Source organism: Littorina saxatilis, linkage group LG12 (genome assembly GCF_037325665.1).
Source record: "Littorina saxatilis isolate snail1 linkage group LG12, US_GU_Lsax_2.0, whole genome shotgun sequence".
Classification (NCBI taxonomy): Eukaryota; Metazoa; Mollusca; class Gastropoda; order Littorinimorpha; family Littorinidae; genus Littorina; species Littorina saxatilis.
The window spans coordinates 21,258,394-21,269,916 of NC_090256.1; the positions used below are offsets into that span (position 1 = coordinate 21,258,394).

General features: G+C 41.6%; 1 protein-coding gene across 3 annotated transcripts in view; it reads right to left on the minus strand.

The window, feature by feature from the left end:
• Window positions 1-11,523, minus strand: part of LOC138981495 (vasoactive intestinal polypeptide receptor 1-like) — a 229,091-nt gene that overhangs the window by 189,138 nt on the left and 28,430 nt on the right. The window contains exon 1 of one of the 3 annotated variants that reach the window (XM_070354437.1): window positions 3,471-3,636. The exons of the other annotated variants lie outside the window; for them this stretch is intronic. The gene's annotated coding sequence lies outside the window, so the exon portion shown is untranslated. Of the gene's footprint in view, window positions 1-3,470; window positions 3,637-11,523 lie in introns of those variants that run through there. 3 annotated transcript variants of the gene reach the window in all.

Here is an 11,523-nt window from a genome sequence, read left to right on the forward strand (position 1 = left end):
AGTGTGTGTGTGTGTCAGTGTGTGTGTGTTTCTCTGTGTATATTGGTGTGCGTGTATGGGTGTGGGCTTGTGTTTGTGTGTGTGTTTGTTTCTGTGTGTGTGTGTGTGTGTGTGTGTGTTGGGGGGGGAGGGGGCTGCTAGCCTTGACATTTTCAAAGACTATCAACACAGACTGTCAGCGTACTGAAAGAAAAAAGAAAACGCATTTAGCATTCTTTAAAATCATCAAAACCGCAAGCAGTCTGATCGAAAACAATCTTAAGTGATATGCCAGTTTCATAATTATTGCTCAGTGTACTGATGTGACGTGAACTTACTCCTGACGTAACAACGGATAACAGAAAGTGTCCTTGTGCCTGTAACGTTACAAGTAAAGCAACGTACGTCCTTCCACCTGACGTCAGTTCGCACAAATAATTATACGATAAAGTTAGCTCACTTATCACAGTGGTCAGGAATGTATCGCAAGGCTTCCGTGTTAATTCTACGTTGTCGAGTGCCAAAAAAATGCATTAATTCTGAATTCATTTCTCTGGTTTTCCTGTTCTTATCAACAATGGTGGACGCTTGTGATATTATTCCTTGAAGCGTTCGTGTAGATAGGTTTTAAATGTGCCCTGCATTTGAACTTTTACAGATTATTTCAGGTTCAAACCGATTCTTTTGGAACATCTGCTTTAGTGTACCAATAGTGTACTTATCAAGAATGGTGGAGGCTTGTCATATTATTCATGGAACCGTTCTTGTAAATAGGTTTTTGATTAAAAGAGCCTTGTATTTGACCGTTGACAAATTATTTAAGGTTCAAATTGTGCGTGCGTGCGTGCGTTTGTGTACGTGCGTGCGTGTGTGTGTGTGTGTGTGTGTGTGTGTGTGTGTGTGTGTGTGTGTGTGTGTGTCTGAGCATTTAAGTGAGCATGTTGTAATGATTGCGTTTGAATGTATTCTATTTTACCTAAGTGTTTTGCACATGGTTAGAATACAGTTGTGCGTCGTCTAGAAAGCACTGCAGAAATCCAGCCGCAACTGAAGACTAGTTTAGAGAGAAGTGACAAAACCCAGCATCCATCGTCGTTATTCAGAGATAAAATTCCTCTCTCTCTAAAACCGGTAGCGATGTACTTCATTGTCTCCATATGTCCATGAGAGCGATGTTTGACAGTTGGAATGTATAGGTACATAAAGAGAATGATGGAATGTGACCGCAACACACACAAAAAAGACTCTTACATGGACATGGCAGATGTGTGTATTAGATACGCCGTAGTGATAAACCAGAGTAAGATAAAACGCCCCAATAGGTGTCCGACAGTGAAGTTATTAGGACCAGCGAAGCAGCCAACAGGAAAGTGCACTCAATTTGCCAGCACTTATGACTGTGTGGGCAAAGACTGGAGAACGATATAAATCCATTTGTAATACAAGACAGGTGTGTAAACAAAGAAATGGCTCTGTGCGATGCAAAGTGAGTGTGGTCAAATCAGTCACTATGTAGAGAAAGGGCAATGTTTTTAGTATTCGGTAAACGCGCGTATATGTTAAACCCCGGCTGATGACCCGTATCCATTTTATCACTGTCGAGGCTGTGCGTAGGCTATATAAAAGTCGTCATCACTTGAGGCTATTTACCATGATTGACGTCATTCATATTCCTACGCACTGTCCAGATATGGATTCAATGCAAAACGAACCATCAGTTGGATATGTAACCTTTGTATACCTAGAGCAAAATGCGGTTTTCTGTTATGAACTATCTGGAAACAAAGCAACAAAAGACTGGGTAGCATGCTTTTATTTTTATTTTTATAATGGCAATAATATGGATGGATTCTTCTATTGGTAATGGAGTCTGTCTGTAGCGGGTCTAGACAACAAGAAACCACAGTGTACCTGTCTGTTTGTGTGTGTGTGTGTGTGTGTGTGTGAGATAGAGTACACGAAATAGATACACACCAGGATTACAGAGACAAACAAGCAGCTCATGGGATATAAATGTAAAAGATATAAAGCAATACATAAAAAAGTGACAACGCAGTGAAAGTATAACAATTATACAACAGTCCACAACAAAAATAAAATCACCCAAAAAAAGCCTATGTCTCAACAGCCAGTGTCTCGAAATTTTACAAATGTTCAGGCATCGTAATTCCTAAATTATACACGGACTTTTGAAATGATTTGTGGCATACTGTCAGCTATTCAATATCTTTACAGAGAGCCATCACACGAACGATACACACACATAAAAACTATGCCTCTTGTCAATGGTCCCATGACAAATCAAGCCTTTTATTACATACAGTAGTGAAAGGAAATGCCATGCGTACATTGTCTAATTACATAGAGAACTGGTAAATGCAACGATCAGAAATATACACTATTCGTCGAAAGAATAAAGTAAAACCAACGTATTGTTGCATACGGTAGTTGATATTACCATAAAGAGCGTAAAAGCAACTGTCTACGCACGAACCGAGTTTATTTTTACAAGTGATATAGAATGGTCAGGCACCCAAATTCCTACAAGGCACACACAAAAACAAGCTTTTTGTTGCCTACAGTAATGAAGCGAAAACTTGTCTGACATAATATCTGAGTTTTACCATTAACAGGATAACAGCGAATGTCCGTCTGCACAAGAAACACACACTTTGAGATGCTTTTGGCGAGTGGTACAGAATGGCAAAGTGGTGTGGAATGCTCAAGCATTTAGACGTCTCCTACAGCACACAGACGACCAAGTATAAGTGTATAGCCAGCCGATTGTATCAGTAGTTGACAGGACTATGCACGATGTTGCCAGAAATATGACCCAGCAGACAGTCCGTTCGCTTATGCTAACAGCACATGCTATACTCGAACACACTAATGAGGGAAACGTGTGTAACTTGAGATAACACGAGTGTGTGGACAATTCTTGTCAAATCATGAGACCTTTGTCTTAACACTATGCAGTGTGTACGCATTTTCACAAAACATAAAGTACAAGGTGTATTCGAAAAGTTCGCCAGAACATTTGAGAGAGAGAGTGAGCGAGAGAGAGAAGAAAAAAGAGAGAGAGAGAGAGAGAAGAAAGAGAGAGAGAGAGAGAAGAGAGAGAGTTGACAAGGAAAGGCCAACAGATGACAGTGTGTGTGTGTGTGTGTGTGTGTGTGTGTGTGTGTGTGTGTGTGTGTGTGTGTGTGTTTGTGTTTGTGTTAGAGCGGGTGCGTGCATGCGTGACAAATGCATTTCAGACAGAAGAGTGACCGATTTTGCAAAAGAGAGGAAGAAGCAGAAAAAGCAAACGTGTATAAACACATGTGAGTACATATGTATACAAACACTTAACACTTTCGTTTTAAACGCAAAACAGAATCTTTAACAACAAAGATACGAACGTCTTAAACAGTACAGACACAAACAACGAAACGGACCGATAAGGAGCAACACACACAAAACCAAGCACAAACCAATCTGTAAACACTTACTTGCTTTTTGCACCACCACACACACTTGCACTGGGAAAACCAAAACAATATTCACAGCATATATATCACACAACAACCTAATAATTATCACAGTTCCATGTGACCCCACAAACAAATAAAAGACTTTGAGGAGGCCTTGCCCGGCGCGACTGACTGACTGACAGAGTAACACAGTTGCAGAGAAATATGTTAGCCTCTCGCAGAAGGCTCGGCGCCGCTAAACGCACACACAAGGCAAGTGTGAAGCCGAGAGTAACGGAGTTTCTTCTGCGTCTCCAGATTTTAGCGACAAGACAGCGGCGCGACAAAGTGAATGAAGAAAGTGGATGAATGAATTGTTCGGGAGGAGGAAACAGTGAAGAGGATCTGTCTTTTTGTTATCTCACCTCCTCACGCACAGTTGCAAGTGATCAAACAGAAATACCGCTTGGCTCGGGGGTGCGTGCGCGCGTATAGACATAAGAGTGCGCGCGGACTGCATATCCTCACACGTATCTATATATCTATATATATATACGACTTGTGTCTGTGTGCCTGTGTGTGTGTCTGTGTGTGTGTCTGTGTGTCTGTGTGTGAGTTCGCGATGCACGGCCAAAGTTCTCGATGGATCTGCTTCAAATTTGGTGGGCATATTCAGGTAGACCCGGTACAGGACACAACCTGGTCGATATTTCAACACGTGCTCTCAGCGCGCAGCGCTGAACCGATTTTGGTTCCACCTCAGCTATTTTGGTTCCACCTCAGCTACCCGGGTCCCCACACCGACACACCAAAGCCAAAGTTCTCGGTGGATCTTTTTCAAATTTGGACACCGTATTCAGCTACACCCCGGACACAATATCATCGATGAGATATTTCAACACGTGCTCTCAGCGCGCAGCGCTGAACCGAATTTGGTTTTTGTGTTCATTTCACCATTATAAGTAACTCTTCCTTATCTTCTCATCTTCTCCATGTTTTCAGCGTTTACCTCCCTTCCTTCGTATGGTGCACTATAATATGAAGGGGGCATCTTCGGATATTCCCGGCGTTCTGTTACTATTTTTAGAAGGTCACCGCAGTGTCCAGAACGTAAATTGGACCCGTAAATTATCCTCACTGTAAAAGTGCAAAGGTCGAATCAATTTATAGCCACGCGAAAAATACACTGTCATCTATCTCTCTATAGATACGGCTTCTCTGTGTTTGTGTGTGTGTGTGTGTGTGTGTGTGTGTGTGTGTGTGTGTGTGTGTGTGTGTGTGTGTGTGTCTCTATGTGAGCAACACCTGTGCATTGTTCAGTTCTGTTTGTGATGTGGTCTGGCGGCTTTTGTGTAATTTTATGTACTGGCCTTCCTTTGAGAAGCCATAACAGTTCAAAAGGGCTTAGAGATAAGCTCTAACTTGCTCAGTCCTGTTTGAGTGGAGTTCGCCTCCAAAGGTGATTAACACGGTTACATTCGTCGACAAGGATGGGACTCGATATGGTCAGGAATGGCAGTATGGCCACTGAATCATTTTCGTGCTGTTCCCATTCCACGAATCTGGGAGGGACATAAGCTTGGCGGGTCCATTGTTCGGACCCGGCGAAGCCGGCGTACGGCTCTAAGTACTTCTTCCCGGCGAAGCCGGCTACCCGGCGAAGCGGGTATTCATTCTAGTATATATATATATATATATACGACTAGTGTCTGTCTGTCTGTCTGTCTGTCTGTTCGCGATGCACGGCCAAAGTTCTCGGTGGATCTTTTTCAAATTTGGACACCGTATTCAGCTACACCCCGGACACAACCTCATCGATGATATATTTCAACACGTGCTCTCAGCGCGCAGCGCTGTGCGCGCTGAACCGATTTTGTTTTTTTTTGTCGGGATCCACTACCAGTAACTCTTCCTTATCTTCTCCAGTGTTTTCAGCCGCGATTATCTCCCTTCCTCCGTGTGGCGTCAATCCATATTCCCGTTACTACGTTACTATTTTTAGAAGGTCACTGCACGTTACTATTTTTAGAAGGTCTCCAGTGTTTTGCGCGTTTATCTCCTTTCCTTCGTGCGCCGGCGCGGCGCGGGTCCCAGGCGCAGCCTGGTATTCGGCTCTACTTCTTCCCGGCGAAGCCGGTACCCGGCGAAGCGAGTAATCATCTAGTAAATGATAGTGTGAGTCCGCCAGTGGCCTCATTGTTTTTCCGTGAGAGCGTAAATCAAAACTTATAATCCTCTAGCGTGCACAGACGGACGGAAGGACAGACAAACACACGTATGCACGCACACGCATACAGACACAGATATATACAGACAGGCCCACACACATGTCATTGACAGCCAGCGCCTGAGACTGAGAATAAGACAGATACACACGGACACAGACAAACACAGACACAGACACACACACACACACACACACACACACACACACACACACACACATACACACACACACACACACACACACACACGCACACACACGCACAAACACATGGGCGCATTGCAAGTTGACTGTATACTAAACGAGAGAGAGAGAGAGAGAGAGAGAGAGAGAGAGAGAGAGAGAGAGAGAGAGAGAGAGAGAGAAAGAGAGAGAGAGAGAGCGAGAGCGAGAGAGAGAGAAACATTGAAACATTGAACTTGAAACATTGAACTTTATTACAGGAAAGATAGCATTAGGTCCGTAGGACCTTTCTTACAGCTAGTCCTGATCTAAGCAAAATGGTTATAATCGAAATGGGAATACATAGGAACAAACTTTTTATGATGAAACGCAGACACACGCAATAATAGTAATATAAGAATAAGATCATTTTTTATCGACATGTGATACACAGACACAGACAAAGACAGATACACACGGACACAGACAAACACACACACACACACACACATACACAGACAGACACATACACACACACCCACACCCACACACACACACACACGCACACACACGCACAAACACATGGGCGCATTGCAAGTTGACTGTATACTAAACGAGAGAGAGAGAGAGAGAGAGAGAGAGAGAGAGAGAGAGAGAGAGAGAGAGAGAGAGAGAGAGAGAGAGAGAGAGAGAGAGAGAGAGAGAGAGAGAGAGAGAGAGAGAGAGAGAGAGAGAGAGAGAGAGAGAGAGAGAGAGAGAGAGAGAGATGGAAATATAATACAATGACAGACACAGATACGCAGAACAACCGAACCGGCTCATTGTTCTCAAATTGCTAATGTGCCCTTCTTCTGCATGTTGGTTATTCCAGGTGAAATTCGCAAGGTTCTAATACGCAGTATATGAAACATATCACGAAAGAAGTAGTGCGTATTCGTTCTGCACAGTAAGTTAGACAATGACAATGACAATGACAATTCTTTATTTTACGAGGGTAACAGAATAAGCATTGGTATACTTTTTTGCATCTGGGCCTCGCCCTAAAGAGGGACTAAATCTACTATAATAACTACTACTACATACTTACATAATTAGTAAAACAGTATAAGTTTATGTACATAAGTGCATTATATGAAACATTGCAGTTTATAAATGTTCATGACAAGGTGCAAAGCAAAAATGTGCAAGCCAATTAGAGTCAGAATACTATGCAATAGTACGTCAACTCTGCAAGACAATGGATATTATGCAGAACATCATAATTTTGTGAGCAAAACAATAAATCAAAAGTGAGTGACTGTGTCCCAAAGGACATAACAATCAAGAATATACTATTTTCATTAAATGGGATATATATTTGTTTTTGAAAGAATCTGTGCTGGTAGCTTCCCGTAAGGCATTCGGAAGAGCGTTCCAGAGACGGCCACCTGAATAAACTAGACTAGACTTAAATAAGTCTATCCTAGGAAGAGGAGTGTTAAAATTTCATAAGGTGGTGTGAATTCTTCAAAGATAACTTTGAACAAATGGTTTGGGGTAGAGTTTCGGATATTATACGTTATTCCCCCCTCTGCTTCTTTCTCTCTGTAAACTTGTAGGGCTAGTTATTTTTCGGTAACTTACCCAACAACCAAAATCACTTACCCAACAACGGGCCTGAATCCTCGATAGCTCATGGGTAGAGACTGTACACATTGTGGATCTACTTTTTGCGACTCAAAAGTTCAGTACACTCTAATGTACAAAATATACATTTCTGGAGCAAACTATACAACCATACCGCATTTAAACCAGCAACTACAGGCTTGAACACATGAATCTCAATATAACATCCATGAGTTTAGTTGTTTTCTGAATTCAAATCTGCCGTGCACAATCGTTTATCGCTCGCAAGATTCCAAGGAAAAGTAACTCTCATATTTTGTCTAGCGACACGAGTAGTTCCCCTTCCAGATTTCGGCTGCATCGACAATACTGCAATCCGACGGTCAGTTTTCAACAATATTTCATTTTATAAACAGATCACACGCAATCAATTGCAAACATTTAATCAACGTAAAGAACATGTAGCGGTTTCATACACTATTTTGCCCCAGAAAACTGAACTTCATACAGTTTTTAACGTTGGAACACGCGTGTAAAACTTCGTCTGCTAGTCACATTCGAGAAAAGAACATTTCCTGAGCGATACCAAAACATGAACAGAACACACACTGTCTGCCTTTACCGCCACAGCAGAATGACAACACAACTGTGTACTTGATTTTAGTTCAAAACATGGAAACTGACAAGAAGTGTTAACAGAATTGAATGATTTGCACGGAACTATACAACCGCGCATTAATCGATCGCCTGCGCAGGTAGACTGGTTGGGTGAATATGATTCGATCAAACTTTCACACAAAAACTCCTCTTTTCTTTGAATAACTAAAGAAAGGAGGAATAAAGAGGTTACATACCTCGTCTCAGTGATTATCAAAAATAATGGTCTCAGTTCGCGGTCATGAAAAAGCTCGCTGAAGCTCGCATTTTTCATGATCCGCAAACTTCGACCATTATTTTTGATAATCACTGAGACTCGGCATGTAACCTCTACTTATTCCCCCCTCTGCTTCTTTACCTCTGTAAACTTGTAGAGCTAGTTATTTTTCGATAATGACCCAGCAACCAAACAAATAACGAGCCAGCAACAGCCTGAATCCTCGATAGTGCAATGGGTTGAGAAGCTGTTCTGTTTCGGTACTACTTTTGCGACTGAAAAGTTCCGAACGCTCTAACGTACGAAGTATACATTTCTGGAGCAAACAATACAAACATACCGCATTTAAATTAACAACTACAGGCCTGAACACATGAATCTCCATATAAAATCCATGAGTTCGGTTGTTTTCTGAATCTAGATCTGCCGTGCACAAACCGTTCATCACAAGCAAATTCCCAAGGCAAGTAACTCATACTCTAGCGACAAGAGTAGTTCCCCTTCTTTTAACGCAGTTTCTTCGACAACACTGACTGCAATCCGACGGTCAGTTTTTAACAATATTTCATTTTATAAACAGATCACACGCAACCAAATGCACACATCTCATCAATTTAAACAACATAAAGCGGTTTCATACACTATTTTCCCCAGAAAACTGAACTTCATACAGTAATTAACGTTGGAACACGGGTGCAAATGTTCGTCTGCTAGTCCCATTTGACGAAAGAACATTATCTTAAGCGATACTAAAACATAAAAAGAACACACAATATCTGCCTTTACCGCCACAACAGAATAACAGCATATCTGTGTACTTGATTTTAGTCCAAAACAGGGAAACTGACAAGAAGTGTAAACAGAATGGAATGATTTGCACGGAACTATACAACCGCGCATTAGTCGATCGCCTGCGCAGGTTGACTGGTTGAGTGATTCGGATTCGATCAAACTTTCGCACAAAAACTCCTGTTTTCTTTGAATAACTGAAGAAAGGAGGAATAAAGAGGTTACACACCTCGTCTCAGTGATTATTAAAAATAATGGTCTCAGTTCGCGGTCATGAAAAAGCTCGCTGAAGCTCGCATTTTTCATGATCCGCCAACTTCGACCATTATTTTTAATAATCACTGAGACTCGGCATGTAACCTCTACTTATTTGCGTTTTTGACCAAAATATGACATTTTACACAGATCGAGACAGTCATTGTTCTCCGAGGTGAACAATGACTGTCGAGATCTGTGTAAAATGTCTTATTCCCCCCTCTGCTTCTTTACCTCTGTAAACTTGTAGAGCTAGTTATTTTTCGATAATGACCCAGCAACCAAACAAATAACGAGCCAGCAACAGCCTGAATCCTCGATAGTGCAATGGGTTGAGAAGCTGTTCTGTTTCGGTACTACTTTTGCGACTGAAAAGTTCCGAACGCTCTATACGTACGAAGTATACATCTCTGGAGCAAACAATACAAACATACCGCATTTAAATTAACAACTACAGGCCTGAACACATGAATCTCCATATAAAATCCATGAGTTCGGTTGTTTTCTGAATCTAGATCTGCAGTGCACAAACCGTTCATCACAAGCAAATTCCCAAGGCAAGTAACTCATACTCTGGCGACAAGAGTAGTTCCCCTTCTTTTAACGCAGTTTCTTCGACAACACTGACTGCAATCCGACGGTCAGTTTTCAACAATATTTCATTTTATAAACAGATCACACGCAACCAAATGCACACATCTCATCAATTTAAACAACATAAAGCGGTTTCATACACTATTTTCCCCAGAAAACTGAACTTCATACAGTAATTAACGTTGGAACACGGGTGTAAAAGTTCGTCTGCTAGTCCCATTTGACGAAAGAACATTTACTAAACGATACTAAAACATAAACAGAACACACAATATCTGCCTTTACCGCCACAGCAGAATAACAGCATATCTGTGTACTTGATTTTAGTCCAAAACAGGGAAACTGAAAAGAAGTGTTAACAGAATGGAATGATTTGCACGGAACTATACAACCGCGCATTAATCGATCGCCTGCGCAGGTTGACTGGTTGAGTGATTCGGATTCGATCAAACTTTCGCACAAAAACTCCTGTTTTTTTGGAATAACTGAAGAAAGGAGGAATAAAGAGGTTACACACCTCGTCTCAGTGATTATTACAAATAATGGTCTCAGTTCGCGGTCATGAAAAAGCTCGCTGAAGCTCGCATTTTTCATGATCCGCTAACTTCGACCATTATTTTTAATAATCACTGAGACTCGGCATGTAACCTCTACATATTTTGGTCAAAAACGCAAATAACATTTATGTATCGATCGAATTCCTTTCAGGTACTGACTTTGTTGTTGTTTTGACGATTGAACGAGCACACACACATGCAATCAAACACATAAGCTTCATATTTTGGCGTTTCAGGTTGACCGAAACTTCAAAGGAACTACAAAACACACGTCATGTACTGACTTTGTTGTTGTTTTTACGATGAACGAGCACACACACATGCAATCAAACACATGACGTGTGTTTTGTAGTTTCTTTGAAGTTTCGGTCAACCTGAAACGCCAAAATATGAAGTTTTGTAGGCCTCTGACGTCACATGGCTCAAAGAAGGGAAATCCAATGTCCAATCGATACATTATACGTTATTTGCGTTTTTGACCAAAATATGACATTTTACACAGATCGAGACAGTCATTGTTCTCCGAGACCGCGATAGAGAGAGAGAGAGAGAGAGAGAGAGAGAGAGAGAGAGAGAGAGAGAGAGAGACAGACAGACAGACAGACAGACAGACAGACACAGACAGACAGACAGACAGACAGACAGAGTGGGTACGTTGGACACAGACAAGGACAGAAGGTCTACGCAAATATCTTACTAAAATCAAATTAATAGATCAGTCAAACTGTGGGATGACGTCAGAAATGTGCAATAAAACAGTTTTCACTCACTTATCCTTCGCCCTTTGCATGCTGTTGACATTTGAAAACTGTCGAGCTGTCTGTGCATTCAGATATTACGGGTTGATAAACACTTGACTGATTACACCAAAGTGATCACAAAAATATCATCACTTGTGCAAGTTGCAAAACATTTTGCATCATTAACAGCCGTGTTGCCCCTTATCATTCGCATATAAAAGACTGTCAGGGAAAATCTCACAAGCATACAGACTTGTTCACACCTACGAACATATATATGGTGCGGAGAGAG